Consider the following 18,903-nt stretch of genomic DNA (forward strand, 5'->3'; position numbering starts at 1 on the left):
GAAGTCAGTCAGACCCAGGAGTCTGAACAGAGCAGTCTAGTCTAGTTAGACAGGAAGACAGACCAAAGCAGGTGAGCCCAGCTCCGTGTCTGAGTGTAGTGAGTTAGACAGTGAGAGGAAATGGATATCACCCTAATAGTATCATAGTATAGTTTCATATTATATAAGGCTGGAAAAAGACGCAAGTCCATCAAGTCCAACCTTTAAGAATTAAATAAATGTTTTATCCCCATAACCCGTGATATTTTTTCTCTCTAGAAAGGCATCCAGGCCTCTCTTGAACATGTACTTAGAGTCTGCCATAACAACCTCCTGCGGCAGAGAGTTCCACAGTCTCACTGCTCGTACAGTAAAGAATCTTTGTCTATGTTGATGGTAGAGGATGCCCCCTTGTCCTGGTCACAGGCCTAGGTATAAAAAGATCTTTGGAGAGGTCCTTGTACTGTCCGTTCAGGTATTTGTACATTGTAATGAGGTCTCCCCTCAGTCATCTTTTTTCTAAACTGAATAATCCCAAATTTTGTAATCTGTCAGTGTATTCTAATCCCTCCATTCCCCTAATAATCCTGGTTGCTCTCCTCTGCACCCGTTCCAGCTCTACTATATCCTTTTTATACACTGGTGCCCAAAACTGTACACAATATTCCATGTGTGGTCTGACCAGGGATTTGTATAAGGGCAAAACTATGTCTTTATCATGAGAATCTATTCCTCTCTTGATACATCCCATAATTTTATTTTCTTTAGCAGCAGCCGCCTGGCTCTAGTCACTAAAATTAAGTTTACCATCCACCAATACCCCCTTTTCAGCTCCAGTTTTACTAAGTAATTGACCGTTTAGAACATAATTATACTTTTTGTTTCCATGGCCCAAGTGCATAACTTTACATTTATCTACATTAAACCTCATCAACCATTTCTCTGCCCACTTCTCAAGCTTCCACAAATCCCTCTGTAATGCTAAACTATCAACTCAGTATTTATTACCTTACACAGCTTAGTATCATCTGCAAATATTGAAACTTGACTGTGTAAACCCACTACAAGGTCATTAATAAAAAATATCAAAAAGAAGTGGCCCCAATACTGACCCCTGTGGCACTCCACTGGTAACATCAACCCATTCTGAGAATGTGCCATTAATGACCACCCTCTGTGATTTAACTATCTTAGTGGTTGCGAGGCGGTGCCGTACCTCTTCCTGGGTTAAACTGTTGACATTCCAAAAAGAATTTACATTATTCCTCATTGTGTCTTCCACCAGGGGATTTTCCTGGGTAAAGACAGTTGAGAAGGTGACATTCAGTAGATTGGCCCTTTCCTCATCTCTTTCCACCATGACCCCCATGTTATTTCTAAGGGGACCCACACTCTCTGTTTTTAGTTTCTTTTCATTTATATACTTGAAAAATAATTTGGAATTATTTTTGCTCTACCTAGCAATATTTCTCTCAGTCTCTATTTTTGCGGCCTTTATTTGCTTTTTACAGGATTTATTTTTCTCTCTATAATCCTGTAATGCTTCATTGCTACTTTCACGTTTTAGCACCTTAAACACCTTATCTTTCTCGCTTATTGCTTTCCTTACAAGACTAGTTAGCCACATAGGCTTTTTCTTGTTCCTTTTATGCTTTTTCCCATAAGGTATGTGTTTCTCACAGGACTTTTTCAGAATATATGAGAAAAAGTCCCATTTTTTGGGGGGGGGCTTTTGTCTTTGAGAACATTATCCCAGTCTATGCCTTTAAGGTCTTCCCTTAGTTGCTGAAAATTTGCCCTCCTGAAGTTTAGAGTGTTGGTTGCCCCTTCACTAACGCTCTTAGTAAAGCGTAATACAAAATCAATGATATTATGATCACTATTCCCCAGGTTCCCCCAACCTGTAGTTTCGATACCCTATCAGGTCTGTTGGTTAGGATAAGGTCCAGCAGTGCCCCCCCTCTTGTTGGCTCCAGGACTAACTGCGACAGGTAATTGTCTTTTGTTGTTGACAAGAACCTGCTACCTTTGAAGGACCTGCAGGTTTCTGCCCCCCAGTCAATATCTGAGTAATTGAAGTCCCCCATGATAAGTACTTCACCATGCTTTGAAGCCACATCCATTTCACTTATCAGCATTTCCTCTGCTGCCTCCATTATATTTGGAGCCTTATAACAAACCCCTAGTAATATTTTATTATTCTTTTTCCCTCCCCTTATCTCCACCCATAGGGACTCCACATTTGCATTTGCGTTACTGATGTCATCTCGCAAGACAGGCTTGAGGCAAGAATTCACATATAAACAAATCCCTCCCCCTTTTTTATTTATACGATCCTTTCTAAAAAAGACTATAACCATCTATAGTGATTCCCACTATATCATATTTCCGCTCCAACATCAAGAGTTCCAATTCCTCCATTTTGTTTGTGAGGCTTCTGGCATTTGTGTACATACACTTTATATGGTTTCCCTGTCCGTATTCCTTTTGTTCTCATTCCCCAATCTCATTCCAGCCCCCCTTCCTCCCCCATGGACTATGACTCTTCCCAGCTCTCTATCTACACTGTCTATTTGCCCTGCACAAGTGTAGTTGCCCTCCCCCCAGATCTCTAGTTTAAACACTCCTCCAACCTTCTAGCCATTTTTTCCCCCAAAACAGCTGCACCCTCCCCATTGAGGTGCAGCCCATCCCTACTGTAGAGCCTGTAGCTGACAGAAAAGTCAGCCCAGTTCTCCATGAACCCAAAACCCTCCTTCCAACACCAACTTTTGAACCACTTATTTACCTCCCTGATCTCCCGCTGCCTTTCTGGTGTGGTACGTGGTACAGGCAGTATTTCAGAGAAAACTACCTTTGAGGTCCTTGCCCTGAGCTTATGGCCTAAATCCCTGAAATCATTTTTAAGGACCTTCCACCTACCTCTTACTTTGACATTAGTGCCAATGTGGACCATGACCGCTGGTTCCTCACCACCCCCTCCCAGTAATCCGTCAACCCGATCCACAACATGCCGAACCCGAGCACCCGGCAAACAACACACTGTTCGGTATGCACGGTCTTTGTGACAGATTGCCCTGTGTGTTCCCCTAATAATCGAATCTCCCACTACCAGCACCTGTCTGACCTTGCCTGTGCTCCCATTACCCTTCTTACTGGAGCAGACAGTCCCCTGGTTGCTAGAGGCCATGTCTTGCTGCAGTATTGCTACCCCAGAGCTGATATCCCCCTCATCCGCCAGCCTGGCAAACTTATTGGGGTGCACCAGATCAGGACTAGACTCCCTACAACTCTTCCCTCTACCCCGCCTTCTACATGTTACCCAACTAGCTGCCCCCTCATTCTGCACCTCCATACTTCCCTCCCCACACCCATCTTCTCCAGAGAGTTTGTGCTCCAGGAGCAGCAAACTTCGCTCCATATTGTCAATAGCCCGCAGCCTTGAAACTTGCTAATTTAGATCCAGAATCTGGGCTTCCAGATGAGCAATTTTCACACATACCACACAGCAGTATTCCCCCTCGAACAGCTGTTCAAGGAAAGCATACATGGCACAGGATGTACACTGTGTAGCAATGCCACTTATGGAGTCCAATGTTCTAATGGAGATTACAATAGAAATATGCACAGAAAGAAGAATTTACCCTACCTTCAAGGGTGATATCTGAAGCAACCCAGGACAAGCTGAAGCATCCTACTAGGACACAGCTATCTTCCAGCCTGCCCATTGCATCCAGGCTGATGATCTACCTCCTGTGGCTCCCTCCAACTGCATCTCCAGCATTCCACCATTTTGTCAAGGCACGTTGCTAATGTTCCTGTCGGTTCCAATAAAGAACTGTACGTCTGCCTCCGTCTGGTCCCTGCTACTACGGCTGTCATCACGGGCACCCTATCCACTACACTGGGACTCATACTCCAGACCCCAAAGGGTTGCCCCAGGGAGAACCGCTATAGCAGCCTCTCCCTCATCATTTCTTGCCAACATTACCCTGCTGGAGACCTGCCAGGCTGTAGGACAGCCCTCTGGTTCCCCATACCAAGCACCGTGACACTAGCGTGCCTAGGCTGCAACTGCCAGCCACTCAGGTACTGCGGGCCCCGGCTGTCTCCAGGCCCCAAGGAAAAGCTAGGCCCCGGTGGGGGATGTTACAGATAGTTATGCTGGAAAAAGTAGGGGTATGGGCAACATTGAGTCAGTGCTGAAATGTTTTTATTGCTGGCCATGCTGTCTATAGTAGGTAGCCATAGTAGGGGAAACACATGTGTATTGGATATCCTAAGGGAATTGGGAACAGGGGAAGCATTGTTGGGTTATTTTGAGCATTTCTGGGATGTACTTCCTCTGGTACATTTACCACAAGTTGAGATCCACTGTTTTAGATATGCTACACAAATTTACTAGCTTTTATGAAGTAGTAAGCAGGAAGTAGAAATTGGCATTGAATAACTGTTCCTCATATGCAGTAGTAATGTGATTAACCTCAGTTATTACACAATGTTCATAGTTTTAAATAGAAATACTTCTAATTTGATCTAAAATCTAAAGTCTGAAAGACCATATGCAAAGAGTAGTCATTAATGGGTGACCTTCTCACTGGATTCATGTCATAATTGGAGTACCCCAGGGGTCTGTGTGTGGACCATTATCACTTAAACTGTTCATAAATTATACAGTAGATGGAATAAATAGTACATTTTCTATATATGAGGAGGACACAACGCACTATAATTTTGAAGTCTTACAGGATGACCAGGATAAAAGGCAAGTGGGCAGGCTTAATGTTGATAAGTGCAAGGATATACATTTTGAAGCAACATATAAATCCTTTAAGCCCATAATGGACAAAGATATGGGTATAATTTGGGAAAATAAACTAAATTAAAGCATACAATGCTAGTCTGTTAAACTCTATACCATTTTTTCTTTAAAGCATTGAGTACAATTTCAGGTACTCATTTTTAAAAAAGATATTAGCATTACTTATAACAGAAGGGATGATTCCATTTTAATTCACATTAAAGTCTAGGTACCATGTTCACAGTCTTGTCCCACAATTAAAGGGCTTTTAATTACCCCACTAAAAGGAGGAAGGATTTTCTCCAATATTTCAAACACAAACCGTCTTTACACTGTATCCAGGAATACCATTTTCACTCTCCTCTGCTCCAGTGTACTTGCACTCACAATATAAAAGATTTTACTTCTCTTCTGCCCCTTAGAATCATCAGGGAGTAGTTTTACTCCTTCATAACTCCCTATGACTTCAAGTGTCCTCAGTCATCAGTGATCCACATGGGAGATTTGTAATCCATGCAGGTGAACTACAAGGCTCTAAAATTGTCTTGATCAATTCCTATGCCACACTGGACAATCCGGTCCACACTTTTTTTTAAAGATCCAGTGGTTGAGGCACAAATAACAGGAAAGTTGAGCACTTTCTTTGCAGCTAACGCCAGTGTCAAGCTTGCAGGTGTGAATCCTCTGGACCACTGCAGACGATGACACAAGCCACTACCTGGGACCGGAGTCTAAGTGGTAACTGGTTTTCACCAGAGCCCGCCGCAGGGCGGCTTAGACAAGCTGCGGCGTGGTACCAGCAGGTCGTTCCTCAGGCGTGACTTGTTTGCAGTGGCGGCCAAGAAACGCCAGACAATCTCGTGGTCGAAGTCCAGGCGCAAGGTCAGGGCAGGCGGCAGAGATGCAACATCAGAGTCCGGTCCGGGGTCAGCAACAGGAGGTCCAAGCAGAAGGGTGCGGGAACACAGCACACAGGACAGCAGCATGGAGGAATACTGGTACATGGAACATGGAGAGAATCAGGTAACACTGGAACGCAGAGGGACTCAGGAATGCAGGAGACACAGGAACGCAGGAGACACAGGAACGCAGGAGACACAGGAACGCAGGAGACACAGGAATCGTAGGCAAATCGCAGAATAGCTTTCTCTCAGGCTGTGAGGCACAAAGATCCGGCAGGGTGAGATGGGAGAGGCAAATATAAATAGCCTCATGGGAAATGGCCAGCACCAATTAACGGCGCGTGCACCCTAAGACACGGGGACACGCGCACACGGAGCGAGGCCGGGACTCGGGAGCGGGGAGATGTATTAAGCGCTGGCGCTACACCTGCAGGGAGCGAGAAGCACGGTGGAGCCCATGACCCACGATATGGGTCGCGGGACCACCCGTCACAACCGGGACTTAGATCCGGTGTGGGTTTGTATGACACATAAAATGTTTATTAAGGATCGGTCAAACAAGCTTGAAGCCCACCACAACAAAAACTCAGCACAGGTGTTATGACTAGAGAAGTGATTATTTAACTTGAATATAGCTAGCCAGATCACCCCGTTTAGTACTCTAGCCAAACTGATTGCAGACGCTTCATTAGACTTGCTCTTAAAAGAGTGGACAGAGCGGGCACTCCAGTGGACAAAGGCTCTTTAATTTAAGCAAGCCAATAAACCAGATACATTTTTAGCCAAGAAATTGCATAATACCCAAGCCTTTAATACAGTCCATGCTTAAGGCACGGTATCTGGCTCAACTACTTCGAACCCCACCAGAATACACAAACTTTTGCTGAGTACTACACAAAACTGTATTCTAAGTTTCCAGTTGCTGCGGTCTCCTCCATTTCTCCCTTCGTGGCCCAGGCATCCATAATTGAAACACTCTTTCTCCTTACAGGAAGTAGAATTGGCTGTCTCTCAACTAAAGTTAGGCAATGCTCCAGGCCGGACGGGCGAACAGCCCTCTACTATAAAAAGTTCCCCCAGTTGCTCCTGAAGCCCTTGCAGAAAGTCTTTCATGCTTTAACTGAGGGTCACTAACCCCCTAAAGTCCTTCCAGGAAGCACATATTTCCGTAATCCCCAAAACCCAGAAAGACCAAACGTCCCCTTAGAACTACAGGCTCATATACATATTGAATATCAATTATAAACTGCTAACAGGTATTTTAGCTAAAAAGCTGAACAGTATTGTCCCAACCCTGATCGACAAAGACCAGGTGGGCTTTGTTCAATCCAGACAGGCCCCGGATAATGTCAGGAAGGTGCTGAACCTTATTCCCCAGTTCAATGTATCCAAAACTCCTATGATTGTTCTTGCCCTAGACATTGTAAAGACCTTCAATGGCATCACATTGCCACATCTATTCTCTGTGTTAGAAAGGATCTTTTAATTTCCCTTATTGAAAGATTATACTTCTCCCATTCAGCTGCTTTGAAGCTCCCGACCACTACCAGGTGTTCAATTAACATTGCAAGGGGAACCAAACAAGGCTGCCCCCTATGTCGGGCTTTATTTGCCTTGGTAATGGAGTCCCTGGCTAGATTGATGAGGGCCAACCTGAATGTTGAGGGGCTTGAGTTTTGAGACAGCCACTATAAGGTTAATTAATTTGCAGATTATCTGCTTTTGACTATAACTAAATCATTGATAATATTGCCCAACCTCATTGCATTGATGGCTAACTTTGCACGAGCCTCTGGCCATGTGTAAATTTTGATAAAACTGATGCACTCTTCTGCAATATTGCTTCCCATACTGGTAAGCTATAGGGTTAAATTTTGGCTTTAAAGCCAAGGATTATTATAAGCCGAGTTAGGGTTTTTGAGCACAAATTTTGTGCTGAAAAACTAGGCTTATACTCGAGTATATAAGGTATATAACATACTTGGGAGTTAAGATTACACCCTCAGTGGATTCGCTGTGCTCAGATAATTTCTAGCCTATGTTTTGGCAGCTTCAATCTGACCTCACTAGTTGAGATACTCCTGCCCTTTCATGGGTAGGGAGCATTAATTCTGCAAAGATGAATAGGTTGCCTAAATTTTTGTACTTGTTCTGCTGCCTCCCCATTCATGTCCCTGATAAGGCCCTGCAAAATTTTCAGAAAGCTTTCTTTACTTTCATGTAGGGGGGTAGGATTAAGATTCGTCTGATGTATTTAGAATTAGGAGTCAGGTTTGTGTTGGTGGCCCACATTGTCATGTACTACTAAGCTGCCTTAGACTCCCTTGTGGGTTGCATTGGAATATTTTCTACTGAAACTTCTGTCCCTACTGAGTACCTTCTGAGATCCAGGGCCCCTGCCACCTAAACTATCCACGGTAGCACCTTTTACCTCTCACTTACTTACATTGTGGCATAGGCTGTGCCGGTCTTTCTCTCTCGCAAACAAGCCCTCCAGAATGTTCCTGATACTACCACACCAGGGGTTTGAAATAGGGACTTATCCATGAGCCTTTGATTGGTGGAAAGAGAGGGGCTTGACATAATTTTCTAGATGTATAAGATGTCTGCAATGTCCACTTTTGTTGAGAATCACGACCATCCCCAAGCTTACATGTTTGAATTGGGGAAGTTGCTTCATTTTACTAGCTCTCTGTGTCCCAGACTCCTCTTCCAAATATGACGTACTTTGAGATCATTTGTAAAAATGACTCTATGTCTAGAGGTGTTTCGTCCTCTATCTATTCAATATGGAATCAACCAACTAAAGACCAGAAAAAAACATTCATGATGCAAGGGGAATTCGGATTTGAATGTCATTACAGAGGTGGAAATATTGTTGTGAGGCGGTTGTGAGGAGAAGCCACCAGGTGACATTAGCGGAAACATCCATTAAGATTTTACGTAGGTCCTACTTGGTTCCATAACATATTCATAAACTGTTCCCAGAGGCCTCACTCTTTTGCTTTAGAGGATGCGGTCAAATGGGAATGATGTCCCATGTTTGGTGGACATGTCCAAGGGTGACGGTATTCTGGAAACATATAGCACAATTGATTTTCGACGACCCTGAAAGTGACTGTAAAACCCACTCCCAAAGTACTGCTGCTGGCTGATAAACCACAGAAGTTCAAATTCCAAACTCATAAGCTGTGTTAGTTCCGTATTGCGTCACACTGGAAATCATCAACCCTGTCGATAAATAAGATGAGGACAAGTGTCTCACAGATGTTGCTATATGAAAAGATTTCGGCAATATGGGAGTCCTACTATAAAACGTTTGGGACATGCTCTCAACTCCCACCCTGCAGTCTCATTTCACTTGACAAAAGAGTTTTTATGACTCGTTGTGACCCGACATATAAAAATAAACGTTTACCTAACCTTGTGACGTGAAGCCCTTCCTGACAATCCCCCATACAGGCTACTATAAAACGTGGCATCCCTGGATAGACTATGTCCAGCTGCCGTCCCCTTGTACTCTACTATCGCCTCAAACTGAATGAGGCTCCAGCAATAATCACTTTACACTCATAGGAGGATCTGGTTTGTTATTAGTCCCTTCACTTCTTTCCGTCCCTTCCTTATACTTACCCTTTGTGATCTTGTGTTGTTGTTTATGTGGCTGTGATGTGTATACCCCCCTTCTTTTATGTCCTGTCCTTGATGTTATGTTTGGGCAGGTGAGATCATGTTCAAGACCATCCCCTGCGTGGGAAACAAATGCAGCAAATTGTGCTGCTGTCTCAAGACCCCCGGCGTGGGTGATCTTACCATGGATTGTGCCTGATTTTTATTTAGATTTTCTTTCTTTTCCTAATAAGTGTGATAGTTCTTGCTACAAGTGAAACCTTAACTTGGATTAATAGGAAGACTGTCACTGGACTGATATATGCATCATTGTTCCCAGCAAGGGATTCTTTTGAGCAGTCCTGTACTCTTGTATTCTAAAGTTTTTGTTCAATTGATTTTTTTTACATTAAAATTATATTAACCCCTTACCAACACGTGACGTAATAGTACATCATGTATTGGCTGTGAGCAAAAGGAAGAGCTCAAGGCCGGAGCCCTTTCTCCTCATCGCTTCTTTGGTTTGGGTCACCCAAGGTAACCTATTTAGGGCAGCTTCATGACCCTATAATGAGTTTGGATTGCATTTTGGTGCTGAAAAAACTCCAAATGAAGTAGTGAAAAAAGAAAAGAAGAATTAGAATCACTTCCTATATCTGAAAGTAGCAGGGAAACTAAATATCCGTTAGTGTTTCAAAGTAATATATAATTTAAACAACCTATGCATAATCCATCATAAAGGAAAATCTCTATTGTATTTTAGTACTGTTACATGAGTGGTACTAAATAATAGATGACACAAGAAGAACAAAACAAGGAAAAGTGATTGGTTTATCAAGGTTTGTCAACATTCTATATTATATTCTACAATCTTGATTTATGGCTGTAATGGTATAGATGTTTACAAAACATTTAAGGGTGACTCCATTCTCCACTGCAAAGCAAGATTATCTGCCACTGCAAGTGTAATGTCTGTAGCATTCTCAAAAGGCAATAGCTGGGAGGGAATGGGACAATGTCTGTAATGAAATGTACCTTACTGAGTTTTATTGCATTTATCTGTAAAATAGGATTATTAGCAAATTAGGTTTTCTGAGGGTCAGAAGGAGACAATTTACAAAACTCCCTTTAAAGCTTAAAATTCAAAAAATAAAGCTGATGTTTCTCTGGTACTTTGGAAATAAGGTATATTTTGAATCCACTCTATGTTAGTCAGTACTTGATGCAGCCTTGAGAAGAGGCAATGGCTTTTCTTCCTCTCGAGGCTTTTGCAGTACAGCCTGCTGACTTTCTGACCAGGCTTAACCCTGTCTTCAGACGTAATGTAAATGTTTTGTATTGTACCAGGAGGTTGGTATACCATCATTAGTAAATATGTGCCACTGAAAGTTTATTATATTTGATTTTGGATGAAAAGATCATGGAGGACATTTATCAAAACAAATATGTTTCACACACAGTGTGGGCCTAATTTATGAAAAGGCAAAATCAATTCTTACAAGAATTGAGTCCAGTAGGGAGCTGGAGTCAATAAAGCTTCACAATAGCTTTCTACAGTAGCCCACCCATGATCCACTGCTATATTTGGCCCACCAAAATTGCAGGAAAATCTATAAACCTGAAGAAAAATTATAAAAAGCAGACAATATAACTAAAAATTTAGGCCATCCCCATCAACATAGTATATACAGGCAGACATCCCCCTCAGATAGTATTTACAGACAGGACCCCCCTCCCTTTATATTATTATTTATTATTATTTATTTATAGAGAACTATTAATTCTATGGTGCTGTACAATCAGCAAGGGGCTAGCATATATAACTCTAAGACAAGAACAAATTTAGGTACAAAATAAAAAACTACAGTGACCAGGAGAAAAGTAGTAGGAGGACCCTGTCTGTGAGGCCTCACAATCTATATGAAGGGGGTAAGATGGAGACATAAGGTGAGAGAGCAGAGCAGTTAATGTGGATTGTTAGCGGACCTGAACAGGTGGGTTTTCAGTTTACATTTGAAGGTTTGGTATTTGAGGCAGTCTGACACATTTTGGTAGAGAGTTCCAGAGTATGGGAGAGGCATGGGAGAAGTCCTGGACGCAGTTGTGAGAAGAGCGGATGGCCATAGAGTGAAGCTGAATGTCCTATAGATAGTATGTAAATGCAGGGCCCCCATAGATAGTATATATGGGCAGGACCCTCCCTGCCATAAATAATATATATATTCAAGACCCCCTATAGATAGTATATACAGACAGACACTCCTTAGAGATTATATGCTGGAAAACTCTCCCTTTCTACATAGATAGTATATACAGGAAGACCCCCTTAAATAGTGTAAACAGGCAGGCCCCACCCCAAACCCATAGATAGTAAATACAGGCAGACCATACCCCTAAGATAATATATACAGGCAGACTGCCCCCTTAGATACTACCTATTTAGAAAAATATCTGTGTTGCAGTTCGCTTAGGGACGAACTGTCAGAGTCTCTATGGGAAGAGTCTGTGGACCCTCTGGACCACCATGGGAGATCATGATGGTACTAGCCGACAACCGGCACCGGGTCTTCGACAGAACCTGCTGCAAAGCGGGATGGTCTTGCTGCGTAAGGGTGCCACCAGGTTGTTCCGACTAGGCCCGCGGTGGCAGCCAAGGTATCAGGGAACAGGAGGAGATGCAGACCAGAGTCCAACCCTGCGGGTGACAGCAGGAGTATGGCTTGGAAGCAGGAGCTGGCACAGGACAAACAGGTAGACAGGAATGGACTGGCCCACGGAGGGGAGCTGGTGGCTTGGCGGCATTTGGAAATGCTGGGAACACAGGAGCCACCAGGAGTGTCTGAAATGCTGGAGACACACAGGACACAAGAGTGTCTGGAAATGCTGGAGACACAGGACACAGGAGCGTCTGGAAACGCTGGAAACACAGAACACAGGAGCATCTGGAAACGCTGGAGACACAGGACACAGGAGCGTCTGGAAACGCTGGAGACACAAGAGCATCTGGGAATGCTGGAGACTATCTCACGGCGTAGGGAAGATTGGTATGGAAACCATGGACACAGAAGATAGGGCGTTCACTTACAGGAAACAATGCTGAAGATCCGGTGAGGCAAGAAGGAAGGTGCCGGATTACAAGGGCTGAGCCATATTAACCAGCGCAAATCAGGGGGAGGCTGGCCCTTTAAGGCTAGGAGAGCCGGTGCACGCACCCTAATGAACGGGGACGCGCGCGGCATAGCCGGGAAGCAGGAGCATTGGAGAGATGAGTCGGAGCCGGAGGGTTGCCATGCCACCGGGAAAAAAACGGCTGTACCCGTGATCTGTACCAAGGATAGCAGGTGCGGCCATGACAATCAGTGATGTTAAAAGTAAATTGTTTATTGAATTCACGGACATGGGTGATTTCATAGCAAAACATATAAGTGCCAGGCAACACACCAAATAGCGTATAATACATTATTAACAAAGCGCACAGTGCAAGGCATAAAGTGCAAAATAATCAGAGTGTATCAGAAACAGTGATAATGCACAAATATAGTAATAAATAGTGATGCATACCTGGGATCAAGTAGTAGAAAGGTGCATTGGAAGGAATCTAACTGCAGATCCACAGAAGTCAGATTTTACTTATCTCAGTGCCATTTCAACCCTTTAATAGCCAAGCAAGTATCCCCTGCCCTCATAGGGTGGCACCTCGGTGGCCAAGCATGTATGAGATACTTCCTGGATTATAGTAACTAGAGATGAGCGAACATACTCGTCCGAGCATTAGCGTACTCGAAACTGCTCGTTGCTCGGACGAATACTTCGCCCGCTTGAGAAAATGGCATCTCTTGCCGTTGTGATTTTTGGCAGCCAGAAACAGAGCCAATCACAAGCCAGGAGACTCTGCACTCCACCCAGCATGACGTGGTACCCTTACACGTCGATAGCAGTGGTTGGCTGGCCTGATCAGGTGACCCTATAATAGACTAGTGCCTGCCCGCGCTGCTCGTATCATTCTCTGTCTGGATGCCGCTAGGGAGAGAGCTGCTGCTGGTCAGGGAAAGCGCTAGGGTGTTCTATTACAATAGTGTTAGGCAGGAGTGATTCTACAAGAACCCAACAGCCCTTCTTAGGGCTACAATAACGTTTTATTTTACTTTTTTTTGGTTTGTCTGTGGCTGGGCTTGCTGCCATTAGTAGTGCAGCTAGTACCATATTGTGAGTAATTTGCAGGGAGACTTGCTACCGTTGTGTTTAGCTCTTAGTGACACACATATCCACCTTAAACACCGAAGTGGGACAATTTATTAGGGGTTTGATTTGAATTAGGCATAGTCTGCTGATTTATTTTTTTTTACGTTTATTTCTTTTTATAACTCAAAGTAATCTGGCAAAGCAGTGTGCTTTCAGTGTAGGCTAGAAAATAGCCATAGGAGAACCCCGACGGCTTACTTAGGCCTACAATAGCGTTATATTTTCCTTTTTTTTTGTTTGCTTGTGGCTGGGCTTGCTGCCACTAGAAGTGCAGCTAGTACCATATTGTGAGGAATTTGCTGGGAGACTTGCGACCGTTGTGTTTAGCTCTTAGTGATACACATATCCACCTCAAACACCGAAGTAGGACAATTTATTAGGGGTTTGATTTGAATTAGGCACAGTCTGCTGATTTATTTTTTTTTACGTTTATTTTTTTTTATAACTCAAAGTAATCTGGCAAAGCAGTGTGCTTTCAGTGTAGGCTAGAAAATAGCCATAGGAGAACCCCAACGGCTTAGTTAGGCCTACAATAGCGTTAAATTTTACTTTTTTTGGTTTGCTTGTGGCTGGGCTTGCTGGCATTAGTAGTGCAGCTAGTACCATATTGTGAAGAATTTGCTGGGAGACTTGCGACCGTTGTGTCTAGTTCTTAGTGACACACATATCCACCTCAAACACCGAAGTGGGACACTTTTTTAGGGGTTTGATTTGAATTAGGCACAGTCTGCTGATTTTTTTTTTTTTACGTTTATTTCATTTTATAACTTAAAGTAATCTGGCAAAGCAGTGTGCTTTCAGTGTAGGCTAGAAAATAGCCATAGGAGAACCCCAACAGCTTACTTAGGCCTACAATAGTGTTATATTTTACTTTTTTTTTGTTTGCTTGTGGCTGGGCTTGCTGCCACTAGTAGTGCAGCTAGTACCATATTGTGAGGAATTTGCTGGGAGACTTGCGACCGTTGTGTTTAGCTCTTAGTGATACACATATCCACCTCAAACACTGAAGTGGGACAATTTATTAGGGGTTTGGTTTGAATTAGGCACAGTCTGCTGATTTATTATTTTTTTTATTTATTTCATTTTATAACTCAAAGTCATCAGGCACAGCACAAAATCCAGTTGTGTGCTGTCAGTGTAGGTTAGAAACTAGCCATAGCAATAGGATAGCATCGTTTTGTTTAAAAATAAAATGAAATAAAATAAACACAAAAAAAAAAAAATTTAAAGTTTACACTTTAATTTGGAAAATGTTTAACCCGAGGGCTAGGGGTAGAGGACGAGCGCGTGAACGTGGGCGTCCAACTACTGCAGGGGTCAGAGGCCATGGTCCTGGGCGGGGTGAGACACCACCTGCTGATGAGGGAGCAGGGGAACGCCGCAGAGCTGCACTCCCTAGGTTCATCATGTCTCAAGTTACTGGGACTTGTGGTAGAGCACTGTTGAGGCCAGAGCAGTGCAAACAGGTGATGTCGTGGATTGCGGACAATGCTTCTAGCCATTTGTCCACCAGTCAGTCTTCCACGCAGTCCACCCATGTCACCGAAATCAGCACTCCTCCAGCTCCTCCACCTCAGCCTCCTTCCCCCCAGTCTGCCCCCTCCCAGCAAAATTTGGCATTTGAACCGGCATACTCTGAGGAACTGTTTTCTGGACCCTTCCCACAGTCACAAACCACTTGTCCGGTTGCTGCTGAGCTATTTTCCGATGCCCAGGTTTTCCACCAGTCGCAGTCTGTGGGTGATGATGACATTATTGACGTAGTGGAAGAAGTGTGTAAAGAGGTGTCAGAGGATGAGGAGACACGGTTGTCAGACAGTGGTGAAGTTGTTGTCAGGGCAGGAAGTCCGAGGGGGGAGAAGACTGAGGGATCGGAGGATGATGAGGTGACAGACCCAAGCTGGGTTGATAGGCCGGTCGAACACAGTGCTTCTGAGACGGAGGCGAGTCCTATAGCAGAACAGGTTGGAAGAGGCAGTGGTGGGGCCAGACAGAGAGGCAGGGCCAGAGCTGGTGCATCAGCGCCAAATGTTTTCCATAGTCAAGCTCCCGTGGCGAGGGCTAGATTTTCAGAAGTCTGGAGGTTCTTTAAAGAAACACCGGATGACCGACAGACTGTGGTGTGCAACCTGTGCCAAACCAGGATCAACAGAGGTTCCACCACTACTAGCTTAACTACCACCAGTATGCGCAGGCATATGAATGCTAAACACCCCACTCAATGGCACCAAGCCCGTTCACCTCCAGCCGGGCACACCACTGCTCCTTCCCCTGTGTCATCTGCTAGTCAGCCCCCTGCCCAGGCCCCCGGCCCAAACACCTCCCGTGCGAAAACCCCATCTTCGCCTCCACGATCCTCCACAGCATCCACCAGTGTTCAGCTCTCCATACCCCAGACGCTGGAGTGCAAAAGGAAGTATAGTGCAACTCACCCACACGCCCAAGCCCTCAACGTCCACATCTCCAAACTGCTTAGCCTGGAGATGCTGCCCTATAGGCTGGTAGAGACCGAGGCCTTTTGAAACCTCATGGTGGCGGCCGCCCCTCGGTATTCGGTCCCCAGCCGCCACTACTTTTCCTGATGTGCCGTCCCAGCCCTGCACAAGCACGTATCAGAGAACATCATCCGTGCCCTGACCAACGCCGTTTCTGACAAGGTCCACCTGACCACGGACACGTGGACGAGTGCTGCCGGGCAGGGCCACTATATATCGCTGACGGCACATTGGGTTAACTTGGTGGAGGCTGGGACCGAGTCTGACCCTGGGCTGGTCATATACTGCCGACGCCGAGGATTGCGGGGCCTACCTCGGTCCAGGTCTCAAAGGCCTACTATGCCTCCTCCTCCTCCCACCCCTCCTCCACCTCCTCCTCTGAATTACCATTTGTGGGCATGGCGCCATCAGTCGGTAGCTCTAGGCACAGCAGCAGTGCCATCGCTAAGCGACAGCAGGCGGTGGTCAAACTGCTGAGCCTAGGCGATAAAAGGCACACCGCCCAAGAGCTATTACAGGGCATCACGGTGCAGATTGATCTGTGGCTGGCACCGCTGACCCTGAAGCCAGGCATGGTTGTGTGTGACAACGGCCGTAACCTGGTGGCGGCTCTGCAACTCGGCAGACTGACACATGTGCCATGCCTTGGTCATTATGTCGCCACCATGCTGTGTTATCGACTAAATATACCGTCAACCTTTTGTTCACATAGGAAATCATTTCAGCGCTTCTTGCTCACCTCCTTTGGTGAAACCTGAGTCCATTTAGGGTATGTCGCCATGACACTCTCTAGCCTGCCACTGCTGCCGCTGCCTCTGCATGCCGTCCCCTATAGTGTCAGGGTCAATTATTGTATGTTTTAGATGCTATCCAGCCTCATTCGGTCACTCTGTCATGGCCATGCTGTTGCCCATAATTTTGGCATAATGGTGCGATTAAGCAGCCTCAGAGGTATCCATGCATGCTGCCCCTGCTGTTTCCTGTCCATTTCCGTGGTGTTTCCATCCTTTTCTGAGGTTCCCAGGTGTTTGGCCAAGCTTCCCTGTGCAGAGCCTTGGTCCCCTTGAAAAATGCTCGAGTCTCCCATTGACTTCAATGGGGCTCGATATTCGAGGCGAGCACTCGAGCATCGGGAAAAGTTCGTCTCGAATAACGAGTACCCGAGCATTTTAGTGCTCGCTCATCTCTAATAGTAACCATCAGGGCCGGATTATAGGCGGGCCCCCACCATTTTGACCCCCCAGGGGGCCCCCACCAGATCGCGTCCCCGGTCCCTGACTCCTCAGCCGCCGCCTCCCTTAGTCGTCCGCCCGTCACCACCTCCACGCATATCCCCTTGCATGGCCTGCCCGCCCACAGGCACAAGTTACGCCTCCCCGCCCTTCAGCTGCATTGCCGAGCCGTCCGCAACGTTCCCACCCACCCCGCTGCATTGCCAGGCATCCCCGCCCGCTCGGAATCCCGCTTGCGCTCCCCCCCCTCTGGAACAAGCATCCTTACCTTGCATCCCCACGCCGCCACCCCCCCTCCTGCCCGAACAGACAGCCATCCTCCACATTCAGCCGCACCCCCCCCCCCCACCGGAACATCCAGCCATCCTCCGCTCAGAACGTTCCCCCGCTGGAAGATCCAGCCATCCACCGCTCAGATGCATTCCCCCCCCCCCCGATGGAACATCAAGCCAACCTCCGCTCCCCGCGCCGACTCCAACCCCCCCCCCCCCCCCGACGGAACATCCAGCCATCCTCCGCTCAGAACGTTCCCCCGCTGGAAGATCCAGCCATCCACCGCTCAGATGCACCCCCCCCCCCCCCCGATGGAACATCAAGCCAACCTCCGCTCCCCGCGCCGACTCCAACCGTCCCCCCCCCCCCCCCCGACGGAACATCCAGCCATCCTCCGCTCAAAACGACACGCCCCCCCCCCCCGCCGGAACATCGAGCTGTCCTCCGCTACACGCGCCCCCCGCCGGAACATCCAGCCATCCTCCGCTCAGAACGCTCCCCCGCTGGAAGATCCAGCCATCCGGCGCTCAGAACGCCCCAACCCCCCTCCCCCCCGCTGCCGGAGCAAGAAGTCGTCCTCCGCCCGAACACCCTCCTGACGGGACAGCCGAACACCCTAAAATGGTAAGTATACATTACATATTTATTTATCTGTGTGTATATATGATGTATATTGTGTGTATATATGTATATACTGTGTATATATGTATATACTGTGTATTTGTGTATATATGCGTCTACTGTCTATATATTTATATACTGTGTATATATGCATCTACTGTGTATATATTTATATACTGTGTATTTGTGTATATATGCATCTACTGTCTATATATTTATATACTGTGTATATATGCATCTACTGTGTATATATTTATATACTGTGTATATATGCATCTACTGTCTATATTTTTATATACTGTGTATATATGCATCTACTGTCTATATGTGTATATATGCATCTACTGTATATTTTTATATACTGTGTATATATGCATCTACTGTCTATATGTGTATATACTGTGTATATATGCATCTACTGTCTATATGTGTATATATGCATCTACTGTATATTTTTATATACTGTGTATATATGCATCTACTGTCTATATGTGTATATATGCATCTACTGTATATTTTTATATACTGCGTATATATGCATCTACTGTCTATATTTTTATATACTGTGTATATATGCATCTACTGTCTATATTTTTATATACTGTGTATATATGCATCTACTGTCTATATGTGTATATACTGTGTATATATGCATCTACTGTATATTTTTATATACTGTGTATATATGCATCTACTGTCTATATGTGTATATACTGTGTATATATGATTCTACTGTGTATATAAGTGTA

This window comes from Engystomops pustulosus, chromosome 5 (assembly GCF_040894005.1).
Source record: "Engystomops pustulosus chromosome 5, aEngPut4.maternal, whole genome shotgun sequence".
NCBI lineage: Eukaryota > Metazoa > Chordata > Amphibia > Anura > Leptodactylidae > Engystomops > Engystomops pustulosus.